The sequence below is a fragment of the Thunnus thynnus genome, chromosome 7 (genome assembly GCF_963924715.1).
Source record: "Thunnus thynnus chromosome 7, fThuThy2.1, whole genome shotgun sequence".
Taxonomy (NCBI): Eukaryota; Metazoa; Chordata; class Actinopteri; order Scombriformes; family Scombridae; genus Thunnus; species Thunnus thynnus.
In genome coordinates, this window is record NC_089523.1 from 29,492,279 (window position 1) to 29,512,644 (window position 20,366).

Here is a 20,366-nt window from a genome sequence, read left to right on the forward strand (position 1 = left end):
AAAAATAAACATATTTTGGTGGAGCAGAAATATGTTTTTTTCTCATGACCCATATCTTTTATCCCTCAGTGATGGTCCCGACTCTTATAGATGAATCTGAGTTGTAGACAGAAGTAGACAAGCTGCCGTTATTGTGGTTAAACCAACATATAACACTGTGATATATGTAAAACACTTTAGACAAATCATCTGTTCACATTTATATGTTGGGAAGATAGTTATCATATTCCATTAAAATAAAGGTTATAATCTAAAAAACTAAAAAAGCTAAATTTAGTCCAGTTTCAACAGATGATGAGATTTCCAATTTGGAAAACTAAAAGTAAAAACCGCCAGCGTCTGCTCCATGAAATAGATTTTACTTTCATGAATCTCCATTAAATTCTTATGTGTTGATCACATTATGAGCAGCAAAGGATCAACCAGGGACTTCTAAAGACAGAGATCTGTCTACTCAGGTCAATGATGAGCCACCACCACCCCATGTATCTCTTAGTACCACCAATTCATCCGATAGTTGTTGAGATATTTCAGTCTGAACAGCAGACAGACGCTGCCAACATTACAAAACAACTCCAAAACTTTTCTGTTAATCTCTAAATTTCAGCCCTCCAGTTCAGCAGCTCTCTGAAGTTATTTCTTAAGGGAAAAGTAACCTACAGGTTTATCTGGCGTATAAAAACTTGAATTATTAAGATAAAAGGTTTCAGCAAATATTATCAGTAGCAATTAGATTTAAACATTGGCCTAAAGCTTTTCATTGAAGTGTGTGTGCACGACTGCTATGACTCAACATAATAGAATTGCTAATTATCTGATTGTAAACTATTAAACTACATTATTACAGTGATCACTGGTATTGTGGTGAAGAAATCAGAAATATTTTGTCATGAATTAACACAGATAACATGTTCACTGAACACAAACAGGCCCCGGAGCCTTCAGTGTCTTTATAAACAGCATGAATAAGAAGTGAAAGGCTGATGATACCTCGTACAGCTGCCAATTTTATGATCAACTAATTATAAACTCTCCTGTGAACGTTTGATTAAAACAAGCAACAGTTCATGCTCTGGTTGAGTCTGCAGTAAGTACATAACTACCTCTAATTTCATGATTTCATACACACAGACGTACTGCGGCTCCTTCCTAAAGCCCTCGGGAGATTTGATTAGTTGAAATGTCGTCTCGTTACTGTTTAATGAGAGAGAGAGAGAGAGAGAGAGAGAAATAATCAAGGCATCGTCACCAAATTGCGGCCTAAAAATATCATTTCCTCTCTGTAAATCCTGCTCACCTCTCACACATACCGGGGGCACAGGCGGCAATTAAAGTGCATTTAATTTTAGTCTCATCTGGCATGTTAGTCGTACAAAGGTACCAGTGTTAGCTAGAGGCCAAAGAGAGAGAGAGAGAGAGAGAGAGAGAGAGAGAGAGAGAACACACCGAGGTATTTATACTGAGGAAAGTCAAGAGCAAGAGGCAAAAGATGGAGGGAGAGGTCTGCATCTAAGAGAGAAATAAGGAAGAAAGAGAGCGTAATAATTGTTGTAATCATTAGTTTTAAAGCTGTATGATGAGAGGAGCCGTCGTGTTGAGGCTGTGTGTGTTTGTGTGTGTGACCGACGGTGAGAGCGGAGTAAAGAGAGTAAAGATGGAGGGAGATTAAAGTCTTCAGAGATAAGAACAGAACAGAAAAACACACCAAAAAAGGAACATTTCAAAGGCTTTAGTTACATTACATTAGTAGCAGTGTTTAGTGTATTTAATATGTAAATTATATGTAAATGATCTACTTTTTTTTTAACTCCCATCGCAATCTGACAATCTAACTGTTTCTTATTTCTATGGAACAACGAAAGTCAACGGAGTAAAAAACAGATTTTAAAGATTACAGTTAACAAAAAGCTGATTTTAAGATCAACTGAGAAAAGCAGAAAAATATTTAATTACACACATTTAACTTGATCTTCAGGCGACGGGACGATCTAATCACATCCTGTTTTAAATCTAAACTATGAAACAGCCAATAAAGAGACCCGCAGTTGTACATCTTGATTTTGGGATGCTAAATGAACGGCCAGGACAGTGTTCAGTGTGAAAACTAAAGTTAATGTGCAGTAAACAGTCTTCAGTTTCCAGCTTGCTGTTTTTTAATAATTCATGTTTTAAGGTGGAAGCTGGTTTAAGAAAGTCAACTCTGATTCGTTTAGCTGCTGCTCGAGGCTGTAGTAGACTTACTTACCTAATTACTCTGTATTTAAGAGGGAGAAAAACAAACGCACCATAAATAAAAAAATAAAAGAGAAGATACAGTATCTAAAACTATGCCACCGGGGGAAGAAGAAGGAGAGGAGGATGATGATGACACAAACTTGCTGCATCAGTTGTTGATTTAATTTTTGTGTGTGTTGGTTTAAATTTACTTTCTCATTTAAACATCAACATCACTCATTTTACACCAAATATCATTTCACAAAGAACATCAGTGGTTTTAGTAGAGATAAAACAATGAAAACTTCAATAAAACATGTAGTTGTTGGTTCCTCCTGTAAGTTGTGGAGCTTCTTGAGGATGTTCTCAGCCTCCCGCGGGTGAGCAGGAGTCATTCGTTAACCTACGATCATTTCTAAGATGCTTTTGGCAAAAACCTCTAAAGCTTCAGAAGGTTTGTAAGATGGATTTTATGGTTATCTAAGACTTAAGATGCTTTGGGGAAATGAGGCCCTGTTTCTTTAAATCCAGAGAAACAAGAAGCAAACTCCATCAGTATATAAACATTACATTTAAATGTATATTACATTACATTTTCATATAAATAAAAGTATTGCAGTTAATGGAGCACATTGGTGATTGAACTACATCCAGTTCATGAAAGCTTTTACTTATTTTTTAGTTCCCCTGATGTTTTGTAGTTGCATATCAAGTAAAAAATAGAAACCTTTTTGAGTACAGGAGGATATTCTTCTTAGTTCCTGGCAGAAACAAAGACAGCTAGATCAGAATAAATAAGAAGATCTGACCAGAATAAAGAAAAAAGTACCACTTACTGAACCTCAAACCTCATTGGCTGATGACACAACGCCATTCACGTTGTTGGACTGATCTCAGAGTTCAGGTGACACCTGTGGAGAGCGAGGACATCATGGCAGTGAGTGGACAGCAACAAAAATAGAAATTAAGCTTTTAAAACACCGTTGTGAAGTTGTTCATAACATGAATCAAGAAACAGCAAACAGAAACTCTCACAGCTTCAGATTTTTTGCCATCTTAGGCCAAAGGTCAATCAGAAATAACATCTTTCAAGCAAAAATTTCACATCACATCAGAAACTAGTGACTCAGATATTATTACTTTGAGTGCAGCTATAAACTGTGCTGCTAAACCCGACAGCAGAAGTAAATTTGGGTGAACAGTTTGAATCTGTAGCCTCTTAGTAAGTCAGGATGGGACACTTTTCTCTATTACAACCAGATATTTTTATATGAGAATCTTTTTCTGGTTTACGGTTATATTCTTTCTCTTCCTTCCCTCCCTCCCGCTCAGTTTCTGTTCATTATTCCAGGTTCAGGTGCTGCGCTGGCTGGTTAATGGTTAACCTCGGGCTCGGCCCTGGCGGAGAGCGAGGGGAGGAGGCGGCAGCCATGAAGAAACGGTGACATTTCACTGCCATTATTCATCTGTGCTTTGTTCCCGTAGCACTGAGGAGTGTTTGCACTGGGATGGAGCGCAGGGCGGAGGGATGCCGAGATGGCCAGGGGTGAATGGCGTAGGGTGTGGAGAAAGAAGAGAAGGAGGAGGAGGGAGGAGAGAGGGGACTGATTGGGGGTTTGAGAGGTGAAAAAGTCATGGGGTTAAAGTGTGAGACACCTATGAGGAGAGGATAAGAGAGACAAAGGCCTCTGTGTTTCCTCTTCACTATCTGACTTTTAATCCTCATGATATCTTTTTTCTTTCTGGCCTTCTTACTTCAAGTTGTACTTTCTTACTTTTATTATTAAAGCTCTTTCTTCCTGTAGTTATTTCTCTATATATCTGTAACACACACACACACATACATACATATGTATTGCATGAGGAGAGAGACACACACACACACACACATGCTCTTCCCAGCTGTTTACATGGTGTGTTTGCACAATATGGTGGCTGTAGGGAGGAGGAGGAGGAGGACAGCTAAGGAGGGGCAGGGATGTTAACCTCAGTCAGAGATGTTCTCTCCTCTGTTGTTCCAGCATTGTTAAATCCTCGCAAGTGAACCTCTGAGTAACAAATGAGTCATTGCACTATGTAAGGATGTGTGTTATACTCCTGTATTCACTATGCAACATGTCTGTGGCCTGATGTTTGAGGTTTTTTTTTATTATTATTTGGCTCATATTCACTCACTAAAAATCCCACTTGATGATATGAACACCAGTATATCACTAGTTCTAACAGTGCCCAGCGTAAGAACCTGATCTCACAAGAAGGTTATACTGGTTTATATCAGTAGGAGCTTCTAGTATTTGATTAATATTTAAGAAACAGGTTGTATTTATATGACACAATGACCAAAACCTTCAAACCTTTCAAACCTTGCTTTGAAAAGTGCCATATAAATAAAGGTTATTACTATTACTATCATTATTTTCAATATACCATAACATTAAAGAGAAGATACACCCCCTAATTTTGCGGCAAACTCCAAATCCCCTCATTTCCTTTTTTTTTTTAAACTTGCAGGGAGTGCACTTTTACAAAAAAATGTTTTATTTTTCCTAATCTTTACCCATAAAAGGTCTAATTTCTAGTTATTTGACAAATGTACAACTTCATACTTCTGTAGGCAAACAGAAAAATCATTCATATGATGTGAAAATGTTTTTTCCATATCACATGAACTGAGAATATTCTGGAGGTATGTCATTAAATTAAGTATTCATCTTCAATATGTTTATTATCAGTGGCGTATTTGTTATCGTCCTTTTACTACGTAACACCAACTCACTTAAAAGGTACCGTGTGGACTTTTTGACCACTAGTAGCACGATGGAGCAAAGGGGTCCCCATTTTATTTGTCTTAGTAGTAACTGCTAGCAAGTAAAAATTGATGTAAAAGATGCAGGTTTCTATCTTTTTAAGAAAAATCACTTTTGATAAAAGTTTGAATCACAAAAAAAAAAAAAGCTTTGCAAATGTTTTACGGGGAAGAAAATGCATTTAGCATGTTTGTTAGACCCCAAGGACACACACAATGTGTTTTGGTGAGTAACAGTAAATGTAAAAAGAAGCTGTGCTTATAATAAAACTTTTATAATAAAATTTATCATAATAATTTAAAGTATACGGCTGTTTTTTATAACCATGGTATAAAAACACCTATATGATGAATGTTCTTTGATAAAAGGGGGACTCTTAAATTCTGATTTGTGTGAATGTGTAATGACAATCCCCTCAAAAATGAGAAGGTACATCTCAAGGGCTTCATCCTGATATATTACATTTGACCAACATGTGTGAAAAAAACACTCAAGTGTATAATCTACTGGAGAATGTTTGAAATAAAATAAAAGCACTGCTTCAACTAGCTGCACCTAAACACACACATGTACGGCACACTCGTCTGCATGTGAGTCATTGCATGTATTGTGCGTTCATGCGTGTGTGTGTGTGTGTGTGCGTATCTGTATACAGTGGGGTATATTCTCAGTTAGATCACACACACACACACACACACACACACACACACACACACACATACAGGCTGTGTAGAACAATGGCTGGCTTTGGCAGAGTCAGGCTGACAGGAGGAGATGGGCTGGATCTATTGTCTGCTCTGTTTACTCACAGACTCACCTGGCACTGAGCTAATAGCACCGGCTCTATCTGTCAGTGCAGGGGACGGGGGTCTCAGCCCACACACACACACACACACACACACACACACACACACACACACACAGTGAGACACACAGAGTGGAATACAGCTTCAGATTTGTCTGCGGATATAAATACACAAAATGCTTGATGAGAAAGTGATGTGTGAGGTATCTTATTATCTTAAATCATGTCTATGTGTGTGTGTGTGTGTGTGTGTGTCTGTCTGTCAGTCCCGTCACACCTGGGTGTCCTGGGAGGTTCTGGGTAAAGTGGGAGGGTTTTATGGAGGAGGTGGAGGAGGAGGGGGCTCTTTCAGGTTTTTACTACTGTGCAAACACACACAAACTCACACACACACCGACCACAGTTGATGGGTTTTGATGGGATCAGTTGGAAGCCTCAGAGTGACCCTGCCCCAACCCCACCCTTGTTTGATCATGAGAAGAGAGGGCTCGGAGTGTGTATGTGAGAGTGTGTGTGTGTGTCTGTGTGTATGAGTGACAAAGATCATGTCAAAAAAATGAGATTGGGACAAAAACACAACAAAAGACACCAGTATTACACACTCTCTCACACATAAATACACACATATATATACACACATTCATAAATCCCATGAAAAGACCAAAACCAGCAATGTGTTAGTCCATCTCTCAATACTTTCTGACTGCCTACCCTGTCTGTGGCTCTCAACCTCAAACCCATTGGGTCCTACTGAGGATGTAAATCTTTCAAAACAGCTCACAAATATATAGTTTTATTTTGAAAAGGTCATGAAACAGCTGGGCACTGTAGTTTTTAGAAAACCTAACTAAAACAAGAAGAAATAGTACCTTTGGTGGGGGCTATTTTCAGCGAAGGACTGATACACACTTGGCGCTGTAGTATATAGTAAGTGGGACTGAGTCCAAATAAACTACAGTGTGTGTGTTCATGGTATCGAAGGAACATGTCAACCAGTGCAACTGATGTGTTCTCAATCATTTTTGAACAATAGAGCTCCTCGACACAGAGGAATAAGATCTGTCAGGCTTTGGCTACACAGGGAATACTTTCTAAACGGGTGTTTATCTTCTTTGTATTTCTAAAATTTCAAATTGTCAGGATGTCATTGATCATTGAAAAATAAACCATGAGGAGATCACTGACTGGTTAACTCCCACAGTTCTATGCTTTCATGCAGACAGTAGACCGTACACGGGACAAGAATTTCTGTCAGGATTTGTACTACATGTAGGACGGAGCATTAATTCAACTGGCATACTTGAAATGAAATGTTGATACTGAGCTATGGTTATGTACAAAAAATTAAGAAACAAAAAATGACACATGAACTTTGTCAAAGAGGTTTTGTTTCCTGGCTGTTTGATTGTTACTTAGCAGGATATCTCAAAAACCTGCTCACAGATTTCAGTGAAATTTGGTAGGAAGTTGTGTAACAGGCCAAGAAAAAACAGACTTTTGGTGCAGCTTTAGATCCATGTGCACATTAAAAATGTTTTAATATTTTCCAGAAATGATATTGCCATTTTTCCAATAACACCAAATGTTACTGTATGCTGATATAAAGTGATTATTGTGACAGAGCTGTAGCTAAATGTGTCCGTCTCATCCACTCTTAAATCTTAAAGTCACGGCTGTGGTGCCGCAGCGTGTCCCTTTAACTTCAGTAGTTCAAACCCATGTCAGGTCTCCCTGGTTCACTCTGAGGTCTCAAGGCCTGGGCAGTCAGGAGCAGGGCCGACCTCGACTGATAAGCCTCTTTTTTTTTTTTTTTTTGTTTTTCGGCTTGGGGCTTGGCTCCCTGCCAGCTGATAACAACATGGGGCATACCTGCTGCATTAATGATTGGTCAGCCCTGCCTCCTGCCCTCGCCCTGGTTCTTTATTTTAACATAATTCTTTATCGTCTGGGCATTGAGCAGAAACTAAATCTTATCAAGTGGAGGCATGAGATCTGTGTCTGCTTCCATTCTGGCTATTGCAGCAAAATATGCTGAAGAAACAAATAACACTACTTGTCCTTCCTTATTCAAACTATTAAACAAATGACCTGCCTGCATATCTACATACAATATTCTCAAAATGAAGAGGAACAATGTCGCGGAGACAGAGCTTTGAACATCAGGCAGAACCTGACCGAGTCAAGCGAATCCTCATTAACATCAAACAGAGTTCAGTCGACAGTCGGCCTGACAGGCAGTAATGGAGGGAGGGTCTTTATCTACAGTGGCATCTGTTCACAGCATGTTGCACACCACTGCACACCTAACTACCTACAAGTCTATATGTAGTTGTTAGGCTTTCATGTGACATAATGCATCCTCTGTCGGCCACAGCGGAGGTCGGCGGAGAACTGCTGATGGTGTTTTTCTTCTATATTTGAGCATCTTACCAGTGATATATCTCAGGTTTTATTACATCAACTTGTTAGCTAGCAACCCCTTGTTATAGGGTTCTTGCACTTGCTAATAATAAAAGCAGTGCAAGTATTTGGAAGTCAATTGAAATGAACAATCTGTTTCTTTGTTAGATTAGTTGATAGCTTGTTAACTACTTGTTGTTTTCTTCTGTGTCCGCAATCATTCGCTAATTCAATATTTACCACCAAGCGGCAACTACCACTGCTTGAGGCTAAAGCCTACACGGAAGTACCTTAAGCGCCGAAGACGGCCGCTACATGCTCCAACTGACTCCCATTCAAAGAGCATCAACTTCTCTCTAGAAATACTAAGAAAAATCGTTTTTTTGCAACGAGTCATTAGGTCTCAATCTCTAAATTCAGGCCCTCTAATAAGTGTGCTGGTGATCATTTTGGAAATTATTGTTTTGTTAATAAGATTTGAAGACTTAACAGTTTTGATGTTTGCTGTGTGTTAACCAAGTGTGCACAGCTCAGTGTTTCCAGAGCGTGAAAGGCAACAACTCAGCCCTCCGTATTTGGAAGGTCCTGGCTCCAAACCAAAAAGATGGCGCCGATCATAAGCTGCGACTCTGGGCTTCAAACCGGCTCACACCTCATTACATCCATCTTTATATAAAGTCTATGTTTACTACACAACATGTAGGGGACTCTATATATGCCATAATATCTCAGATAACAAAGTCAACAAACTATTTCAGACACTACCTGTGTGAGTCACCACTTTCACCTGGCAGTAATCTGTCTGCACAATGGAGGTTAGTTATCAGTCGTTACACTTCTTTTTCATTTCACATTGTGGGATCATTTGAGCTTTATGGAAAATCCTTCTGAAGTTCACAGCATGAGGCTATACACATTATTCAGAAGCCAGTGAAAGTGTATCAAACACTGTGATTCTATTGTGTCTTTGTGCTTTTTTGCTTGTTTTCTCTCCTCTTTCTATCTGTCTCAATCACTTCTAGACCGTAATCCAAATTTTAATCCTGTTAAACCCCGTTATGGCTCCGCATTTCTCTTCTCAGCTCCCATGAAAAAATATTTAAACAAACCGAGTGACTGTAGTGAGTCATCAACACACCACTAATCCATTAGTCAGATCCATCAGTCCTGTGCTGCTGGCTGTGATGTGGAGAAAACAAGAACTACAACTCTCAGCGTGGATCAGTATTAATCAGCAGGAAAGGGAGCAGATTACAGCAACGACAGAGTGTTTTAAAAAAAATACAACTTTCATACATTTGTAAAAGGGATATAACTCTTCCCCTTGTTCTGTATTTTTGTTTCTGATCACATCTTTAGGTCCAATATCAGCGGTACAGTGAGAGATCTGCATCTGAAACTGAGAGCTGTGGGTCGGGCAGTGACCTAGGGGTTGTCTGGGCTGGATAAAAGGAAGTCCTGGTTAATGAGTAACAGTGGCGATGTGGCCTGGCGCTACAGGTGGGGTGGGTGGGGGTTGGCCGGGAGGCACACTGATAAGAGGGGAAGGCAGAATGAGTTTTAAGGGGGTGGTGGCAGCAAAAGACAGAGAGAGAGAGACTTGAGCTTTGTCGTCTACACTTAAATTAGTAATATTGTTTATTTTTAATAGTTGTGTCAATGAACTGAAGGAAGGAAACGAGAAGAAAGAAAAGGGAAATGAGCAAGAACGTGGCGTTACAACAATCCGCCGGTGTCATCGGCTGCCCGATTACGAGAACCGGCGTCTGAGCTGATGCCAGTGTACTTCAACACACAACAGAGACAAGACTACACGAAGCCAAACTCTCCACAATCACAAACACCAGCGTTCATAATGAGCAGTATCTGTAGTGTACATACAGTGAAGAGGCACTAGAAAGAAATGACTGTAAGAGCAGAACCAGCTTTTTATTAGTCACACAGTGGGAGTGGCGGTGCTAGGGGCAATAAAATACTATTGGTACTGGTATAGTCAGTAGTACTCATAATAGTAATAACAGTAGCAGTAATGACAGGGTCATTAATATCATTATCAGCAGTAGCATGAATGATAGTAGTATCATCAGTAGCGGAGGAGAATAAATAAATGCATGTGTGCAACTTTGAGTCATTTCCTTTTTGAGTTCAGTTATTTTGTTGTATTTCCTTCTTTAATCAAATATTTACTCTTGAAGATTAAGTTCCTGGGAAACACATGATGTCTTCGCAGCCTAATGCATCAATAATTTAACATCATTATGAGTGACTTTAACTTTCCATATTTAGTACATTTTGCTGTACTTCTACTCAACATTTCAATGTAGAACTACTATAAAATATCAGATACTTCCTCTACCACTAACACTAGTGATAGTAGAGGTTGTATTATCAGTAGTTAAAGCAGTAGTAGGAGTACCAGTGGTACAAAAAGTAGTAAAAGTAGCATTAGTGGCAGTAATAATAGCAGTGGTAATAGTCCAATTTGTATCAGAAGTAGGAATATTATTACTATGACTAATAGCAGTAGTAGTGCTCTAGCAGTACTTGTAATTGCAGTATAAATACTATCATTAGAAGTAGCAGTAACTGCAGTAGTGGCAGCAGTGGTACAGCTGTGGTTTATTGATTTCAGAGTGGGAAACTCCTCCTGCTGAAATACCGTAAGTGATGTAACACACAGACCAATCAGAGCTCAGCTGCTGAAATCTGTTCACCTTGGAAACAAGAGCTGAACACATAAATGTGATCATCATCATTCACTTTTTTAAGCCTCTATAATGAACAACTTTAATCAGTAAACCAATCTTCTTTACTGCAATATAATAATTGCTATTGATTATTTTGACTCCTCGGATCGAGTGAACTGGAATGTGAAGGTGACTCGTTTTGATCCCAGCGCTGTCTGGCAGAGAAGTTTAGAGAGCACTGATAAGACCCCTGATACTGACCTAAAAGAGGTTGCCATGACAGCCGATGTCACCTTTAACCTCAGCACTTTAGCTTCACTTCCTCATTCTAGACAGCCCGGGACAGGAGGGAGACTGATGTGAGATCAACGTTATTCATGCAGTTAAAAGAGTTAAGAAGCAGTTTGCCTGCGTAGTTGATTGTATGACGTATCTGACACTGTTTCCTTTAACTCTGACGCAAACACCAGTGAGTCTGTCATTACAAACACGTGTGTTGGCAGTCAAGCACTGTTCACAATGCAATATTTCTTTTTTAAAACACATCAGATCCTTACATGTCTTTGGTTTTCATCTCTGACATGGGATATCTCAATAAGGTTACTAGATGACATTTTAAAGAAATTCCTCATTTCATTTCAATCCATCTCTACAGGTTGTTATTTGAAACCCTCAGTGGCCAAATCTTGTTTGTCCAAACCGCAGAATCTTCACCTTCTTAAAGAGCTTGGCTCCCAGAGTCTGTTTTTCTTGTGTCTTAACTGAACAAAAGCACGCTTTAAACACAACAATGAAGAGGAAATCCTTCGCATTCATGGTCAGGGTGTAAAGTTTAGGGTCGAAAGCTTTAAGGGTTAAACTAATGAGGATATAAAGATATACCACTGGATGCACCACCTCCCCTGTTCGTCTCCCCTCCTCTTCCCACCCACAGACCTGGTTCGACCGCACTGGGTAATGAGTTACCTGCTCTATCTGACCTGTTCTACCCACGTAGCCTGCTAACACACACACACACACACACACACACACACACACACACATCACTTAGCCCCCAAAGTCCACTTGAACACTCAGACCACGTCCACACTAATGTGGATAGAAGCTACAATTATTGCATCCGCACTGGTATTTTTAGATTGTACCATAAAAGTTTACTGTCCACTCTGAAATTTCAAAACAAGAGATGAACACTTACATCCTTCCTGTACATGCTTTAAGTCGTTTCTGCCGTGAGATTTCTTCTTTCTTGTTAACAGACCGAGTTGGAATATGAATGAAAATGTGAACGTTCTGAAAAGGGATTATGATGATTAAACATCCGGTGTCAGTTGAAGATATTCGAGGCAACCACAACTGAATTTGAATATCAAAAGCAGCACTGTGTTTTACATCAGTTGGTCCAGTTGTTTTTTATTCTCATATCAAATGATTTGATTTTTCACATTTTCTAATTTAACCACATCGGTATTCACATCAGACATTCACACTCACATTAACAAAGGTAAACAGTGACTTTCTATATCTTTTCTAATATCAAACCCAACATTTCCTCGCTGCCTGCTTCAACTTTACCGCTCCTCTCCACCTCCTAACTGCTGCATCCACTAATTCATTACCCGAAGCATCTTATAACTTACCCAACTAACTCCTAACTGATCTTTTCATCTTACTCACTACCAACTTTTAGAAGAATCCTGAAAAAGAAACTATTTCCAGCATTGCCTGACTGCCTTGCCAGTAACTTTACTAACCTCTGAGGGCCCAATCAAACAGGACGTGCTTTTGACAATAAGAGGCACGTTTTATTAGTGGGTTTTTTTACTTGGTTGGAAGAGTTTTTGTGTGCTGTCCCGTTTGGTTTTTATCAGCCTGGTGCACCTTCACATTTTTGGAAAAACACTCAAGTGCACCCAAGTTGAAAAGTATTCAATTCTGACCATAAAAATTCATCACATGAGATCGGTTGAAACCAAAGTGAATCACAAATGAAGCTTTGAGTGTTTCAGTTAACATTTAGCTGAAGTTATTAGCTTCACTAGCAAAGTGATTGACAGCAGCTGAACTCGCGGTTGCCTAAATACGACGACGACTGTTTTTGCTTTTGCCGGTTTCCCGTAATTGAAAAGTGATGTCCTTAAGGTGTGTTAAGGTTGAGCTGAATTCAAAGTGAGTCACTCCCTCCTCTGGGAATGTGAAGAGACAGCGAGGGGGGGAAAGGAGAGAGTCTAGAGTCAAATAAGAGAAACAATTGGGTGTTTTTGTTCAGTTGGTCTGAGCTGTCTCTCTCTCTCACACACAACCACACACACACACACACACACACACACACATACACACACACACACACAGGGTCAGTGCCTGGTGTTAACCAGTTCTAGCAGAAGTCTGCACTGTCATTGGATGATTGTGGCTCATAAACAAACTGCAAAAGACACCCAAGCACCCAAAGTTACAGGAATAAAAGACCCAAAAATTCACTTCTCTTCACATTCACACTACTCTCATCCTCCCTTAATGTCACCCTAACCCTCAAAATCCACAACCTGCTGACAGTTATGTTATTCTGCAGACGTTTTCCATGACAAGTCGCACAAATTGTCCAAAACTAGACAGAGGGAAGTGATTTCAACAACACAATACCATCATTAAGAGTATAACTGCCCCTTATTACACGACAGTCTTTGACCCCCAGCCCAGTATCTAGGCTATCTATCAGCCTTCAACTGCGGCTGAACAGTCTGTTCTTTTGCCCTGCTCATCCCACCCCCCTGCCTCCCCACCCCCTCCCCTCTCCTGCCTCACCATTGTCACCCACATACCTCCCACCACTCCCCCGCCCCTGGTCACTGAGTCCAGCTCAGACAGACGTGGGTGGAGGGTGAACAGGGCTAACTGGCTTACTGTCAAAATCAATTTCTTGCCATTTTATTTAACCTCTAATTTATCAACTTAAGTGTCATGTCACCAGGTACAAAGTGTAGGTACAAAGCAACCAGACAATATGCAAGAATCAGTACTGGAGAGAGGAAAAATTATATTATATTGCATTTATTTCAAGGTTGAACTTGCATCAGACTGAAGTAGATGCAAAGTCTTATCTTTAGGGGGAGTAATATTTGTTGACATGGCAACGCATATTCATAACGACAGAGCACTGGAATGTATAGTTTTCATTCTGTTTATTAAATGTTATCATGCATCAGGAGTTGAGCAACTCTCACTTGAAGGAATGCTTTGTTGTGGCACACTGCACTGACAGAGCTAGGTGTGGCCCAGGTGTAGTGTGTGTTTGTGTGAGTTCTTGTACCTCAGCGTTAGCGTTAGTTAGACCGTGAGAGTGACAACAGTTCAGACATTTGTCTGGTCTACTGTACACCTCAAAAGTGCTGTTTAAGGGTTAAAACTGAGTTTCGGGGTTGAAGTTAAAGACCCGCCTCTCCCGCCGTGACTTGTTGAGTAACTTCTCAATTGGCCCGTCACTCAGTCAGTTGGGTGGCAACTGATTTATAGGAGGCCGTTCCACTTCCTTCTCTACATCCTTTAACTGCACAGATGACTGGCTTTCCTAGGATCCTGGAAGATGTGTGCATGTGTGTGCGTGCATGTGTGTGTGTGTGTGTGAGAGAGAGAGAGAGAGAAAGAGAGAGTGATAGAGAGAGAGATAATATTCCAGAAAAAAACAGATCAATAATGAATGAGTAATGAAGCGTGGTATAGAACAGGAAGATGTGAGTCAGTATATCAGGTACTAACCTGTGGGTGTGAACCTGTGACTCTTTTTGCAGTGTTAAGAAATACACTATTAGTTTAGTCAGCACCACTTATTCTAATTCTAGTCTTTTCCTGCAGCGGATATTTAGTCCTTTCTATCAGATAAAAATACATTTTTCATTGAGCCAGGATCAGAAAATGAGACATACATATAACTAAAGCTGAATCCAGGGGAATTATTTGTTTTGCAGGCAAGTATTATAACTCTTTATTTAGTGCTCATTAGACAAATTCAAGAGTCCTTCAGTTATTGAGAGAGATTTGATAATCTGTCAATTATTTTAACTATTACTAGATTACTTGTTTAGTCTATAGAATTGCGGAAAAAAAAAATGCACATCACAAGTTTCTAGCACACAAGCCGCATGACGTCTTCGAATTGCTTGTTTTGACCGACAAACTTGAATTTTCACTGCAACTAATCCTTATGTTTGAGGAGCTGCAACCTGCTAATGTTTGGCAGCTTTCTTTGCAAAATGACATTAACAGTTAGATTACAGATATTATTGTCGTTAAGTTTTATGTCAGTCAACTATTCGATTAATGTTAGTTTTTCAGGGGTCTTGAAAAACTGTTTTGGTTTAAGCTTGTTCACAAGAGCAGCTTTAATTTAAATCACCACTCTGGAGTTACTGTATTTATATCAGAGCAGTACGTGGACAAAAAAGTCAAAACTTTCTGCATCTCATGAGTTGATTTTCAGTAAATACTTAAATAAATGTAAAAGAAAGAAAGACAGAAATATCACAGAAATGTAATATATAAATCTCCACACTTAGCTCCATTTGGTTTTTTTTTTTTTTGATGTTACAGTCAGAGCACATGGTGGTTACGCCACCAATATGATCACCAGCCATTATCAGCCAGGCGTCAGCGTGACGTCAGTGGTTTTTTATGGCCTGTGAAGCCACAAGCAGCGTATCCAATTTCAACTAATCTCTGAGAGAGAGACGCTTCACTGCGTAGATGATAGAAAAAAAAAAGGAGAAAAAAAAGCGCGTTAGTTATTTGCATAATCTCACACATTTTTCCAACAGGTGTAAACAAGTCTTGTATAGAATCATTTGTTGTGATTTGGTTTCATTTGCTAAATGAGATTAGTGGATTATCTGGAAGCACTGTACTCGTGTAGTCTGGGGGTTCTTTGTAGCAGTAGTTCCTGAGCATTTTGATGTCATATACACAGAAACACATTTGGACTTGGACCCAATTACATAAGATTGATAAGCTTTTATCCCAGTCATGCGAAGAACAGTTATTATTGTAAATGCATTAAATGATAGATATGTAGTGGATTAAATGCACAACCGGAGCTCCCCTCAAGCGCACCTGGTGGTCCCGAGATCACACTCAGACAGCCACATTATGACACAGTAGTGAAGAGGAGACTTTTGCACTACAAACTGAAATGCAAAAACAATCTAAGCACCTGAAGATAACTGCAAGAATGTCGTTGGAGTATCAGTTACCCAGAATCCAAAGGGGAGAGTCATTTAGCTCAAGCCTCTTTAAACAGAGCTGCATCGAGAAAAAAACAGGAAGTGTTGCCAGTAATGAAAAGCAGAGGCACAGTTAAGTTCAGGTGGCTGCTCACCGGATTCAGTCCTGACGCAACATCACAGGGACACAAACACACCTACTCTGGGAAAATGGGCTTCCAAGAGCGAAGTTAAAAGCTACAGTAGTACGTTAACCCGCTATCAGCATGCTCTCGATTCGGGAAGTTGATAAAAAAAGAAAAAAGAAAAACGAAAGCGTTGTTACGGCGTTGTTAGCTGCCTGCAGGCGGAGGATTTTATGATACACTTCAGACACATAATTACATTTCAGTCGTGATGGTGCAAGTTTCAGAATGGCTCATTTTTACATCATTACTCAACTTAGAAAGCAATAAATTACAAACGAAATTCTTACTGTAGTTTGGCATTGTCTTCCTCTAAACGAAGCAGTAACAACAGGATTCATGTGTGTAGATGACTTTTTTTTTAATAAAATGCAAGACTGTTGCTCTGTTTGTAGCATAAAAAGAAATCTAACTCCTAATCAGTGTCATTTTCGCCAGATTCTATTGGATTTTCACCATTTATACATCGTTTGTGTAAGCATTCAATTGAAACTAAATGGTAAGCATAAGCAACAACATTCAAATTGGACTACTAATGTCTTCAACAATACTATACAACAATAATTGATGAGCAAAAATTGAGAATGTATCCATTATGTTTGTACTTAAGAGCAGAGAAGCATCTGCAGGCAGGGTAGGGCAGAAAGGATCTATTGCACGGAAGTAAAGCACGTCAGCCTTTTATAACCTCACCATGTTGTTGTAAAAAAAAAAAAAAAAAAAACTGTCTGGGATATTCTGGGCAAGTTTCCATGGTTACTCAAACGTACGTACACCCATGACACACACCTAAAAGTGGGAATAAACACACTTACAAATATCCTAATCAATAATTATACTGTATTGTGGTGCAAATGTTTATATTGCTCTAAAAATTTAAAAAACAATAACATCACCATATAGGTGAGAGAAAAGTGTGTGTGTGTGTGTGTGTGTACATTGTATATGTGTGATAATCTTGAAATTCTTTCAGTCTGGCACTTTCTTTCTTATCAAATGGCAGGTTTCACCACTAACAAAAGGAAAAATGAGCGTTCGCCACACCTTTTATAAAGGCACATTCCACTGTTTTTTAACTGATATTCTCAGTCATTCTGTATGTTGAGCTGTTGGTGGAAATAAAACGCACTGTCTACTCTTCTCCCTTTCTATTATCCTGTCCGCTGTCTCCATATCCAACCATCACTCATGGTCTAAAGAGCTCAGAAACACCTAAATCTATACTTGCACTATGGCGCCCACTGTTGAAATACAACCATCCCAACTGTTGCTTCTGTTACAGTTACAGTTAATGAACTGAGGCCAAGTTGACACTCTCAAACTCATGATAAAAGGAGGTTTCCAGTGGAGCTGAATTGCTATATTTGTATTTTTTGGGGTGTGAATTAGATGTACAGGCAGCAGCAGACCTTTACATTATGTTTTTAACAACATATCTCTTGTCATTGTTCTCTCTTTATATGTCACAGTAAATGTGGATAAATGGAAAATGCCTGTACTTACTGTCAAATATGCATACTCAGCACAGAGATAGTAATTGTACACAACCAGCTGTTGTTTTGTTGTAGCATTTGTTATTGTTCCACCTTTTTAATTGATTATTGGCTTCCAGTTGTGGAAGTCGTGTTGCAATTGTGGAGTGTTCGAGTGTCACACACACACACACACACACAAAGGAAATGCTGTTACTTCATTGATAATTGAAGTTAAATATTAGCTTCAACACCTACTTTTTTTTAAAAAAAAGAGAGATTTTGTGACACTTAAAAGGCTGAGCGGACAGAGTTCAAACTAGATAGTTTTAGGTGGAAATATTTAAATTAGAAAATATACTGTAAACATAACATAAAGCCAGATGACTCCTCTTGTCTTTACTAACTGATGGTTACAGATGTCCAGCTTCAAGTAAAATAAATACTCCAAAAATATACCAAATACACAAAAATACTCAGTTACATTAAAAAAGTGGAGTAATAATGATGAATTGTGTTTGGTTGTGCATTTTAGTATAACATATAATAGATTAGGCATCTATTTTTTGACCAAACTGCATCCACGCTGAACAAAAAGACCGTCAGCACAGCAACATCTAGTCTGCCAACCAGAAGCAAAGAGCCACATATCACTAGTGTGCTGAAGAGAAATCCATCCTCACGTCATCCAGCATGACAGACACTCAAAACACCATTTAAACAACATAATAAACTCAGCTTCCTCCAAAATACTACACTCATTCAGTTACCTGCAGCGAGAGGGCAACACACTGATGTGCATCCTGAGATTTAGTGTTACATGAGTAGAAATAACATTAAGTGGGTCAGTACAGCCCGACATTTAAGGAAATGCACATGCCATCCTGCCCAGCGATACCAGTTTCATCTGGAAAAACAAATACTGAAATGCAGGTGCTTTTATGGATTTGTATTTCTCACCTCTTCACCTCTAGCTGTGCAAACACCATATCTGAAGAAAGTTGTCTGAATCTCTCGTCATCTCAGCTGGCTGCAGTCGAACGAGGCTTAACAGAAGCTAAGAAGAGAGAATAAAAAGTATGTATAGTGGACACTGTATGTTTAAAGAAACAAGTTTATAACTGGCCTGTAATGTATTGGGACATCACATGAGCTATGACGGACGTAGCAACGAGGGGTTGCAGATATGAAGAACAACCTGCACGAGGTTGCCATGTGGGGCTTTGAGAAACTGCTGAGAACAATTTAACTATTCAAGCAGCACACAGTTGTCTGGGTTCATGCAATTTGTATGGCCTTCTTATTAATTTATATTCACAAAGTACCTTATGGCCAAATATTAATAAATTTCATGAAAATATCACCATTTTCACTGAGAGATAAATGCCCGGTGACATAGTAACACTTATTTATATCTATTTCCCAATCCAGGTAGTGAGAAATTATATATTTCCTTGCTTGTTTTGCATACATGATACACGATACAACAAATATGACAGTGTTATTCAGTATGAAAATATAATATAAAGGAAAGTTACATTAATATAGACAACTACACTTGATAATAAAATATTTACATTTTAGTTCATGTCATACAAATTGAGCAAGGAGAGATTTTCATTTCTGGCTCCAGTTTTAGTTCATTCATCTCAGGCAAACAGGAAAATAGATGCTTAACTCTGTGACTCCAATGTTATGTTAATACATGAGAGGCACATATATACTAAGGTTAGAACAATTTACAAAAGGGCATCGCAAAGATGTAGAAGTATATCCAACTTCAAGCCTTAATGTCAATAATAGTCAATGTGGTTACCTGCAAAAATATTTGATAGGATGGGCAGATGCATTAGTCATCAACCTCAATCAAATGTTGTGTTGATATAATAGCTCAGCTAGACGGATAAAGGTTGGATAGGAGATAATCTGTAAATGATTCTTTAGAGTTATATAAAAACATGCAGGAAAAGAGGCCTAATAATATGAGATAATAATAGTTTCTTTTTTATAGCTAAGTTCAAACCCTTAATTTTATGGGGGGAAAACATTTTCATGACAAGGTACTACTGCCTGCAAGTGTTTGCAGGAGCATCTTGTCAATATTAATCTTTCTTAAGAGTTTTTCTGCAGTTTATGCATCCATGCATGTTATTTCATACTTCTATTTAAGAGGACGGATTTAAAGTTTAGCACTGTCTTTGCTCTTCTTACCTGTCCCACAACTAGGAGGAGCAGCAGGTGATCTCCTTCCAGGAAGTCAGGTCAGAGGTCAGGCAAGAAGATCCTGACCCTTTGGACGTCACCTGGGCTAATCCGACAAAAAAAACCGTCGTCATGCATAGAGGATTTTTTTATTATTATTAAACATCGAGTCTATTCTACTTTTCGCATTTCACTTGCACATTAGGTGATCTGGGTACGTGGATGTGTGTGTCTTGGATGCAGACAGCGCATGCTTTGTCACAGCCGTGGGTGTGCGGCGCCCTCTGGTGGCGAAGACGAAGAACTGCGCTATTGTAACTCGTCTATCTACGTCATAGCTCTCCTCCAATTGGCTGTCCGGCTCGGATCACATGACCATCT

The 20,366-nt window shown here is 39.2% G+C and overlaps 1 long non-coding RNA gene across 5 annotated transcripts; it reads right to left on the minus strand.

Moving 5' to 3' along the window:
* Positions 1 to 942: 942 nt before the first annotated feature.
* LOC137186455 (uncharacterized) lies at positions 943 to 20,320 on the minus strand. Of its 5 annotated transcripts, XR_010929013.1 has the most exons (5): positions 19,995 to 20,320; positions 18,744 to 18,840; positions 3,051 to 3,125; positions 1,298 to 1,390; positions 943 to 1,194 (listed from the first exon to the last, which is right to left on the minus strand). It is a non-coding gene; the product is annotated as an uncharacterized lncRNA (long non-coding RNA). The 5 variants fall into 5 exon arrangements; XR_010929014.1 differs by lacking the exon at positions 1,298 to 1,390 and having other exon boundaries at positions 19,995 to 20,276; XR_010929012.1 differs by lacking the exons at positions 943 to 1,194; positions 1,298 to 1,390 and having other exon boundaries at positions 2,337 to 3,125; positions 19,995 to 20,086; positions 20,180 to 20,276.
* Between the last annotated feature and the right edge of the window lie 46 nt (positions 20,321 to 20,366).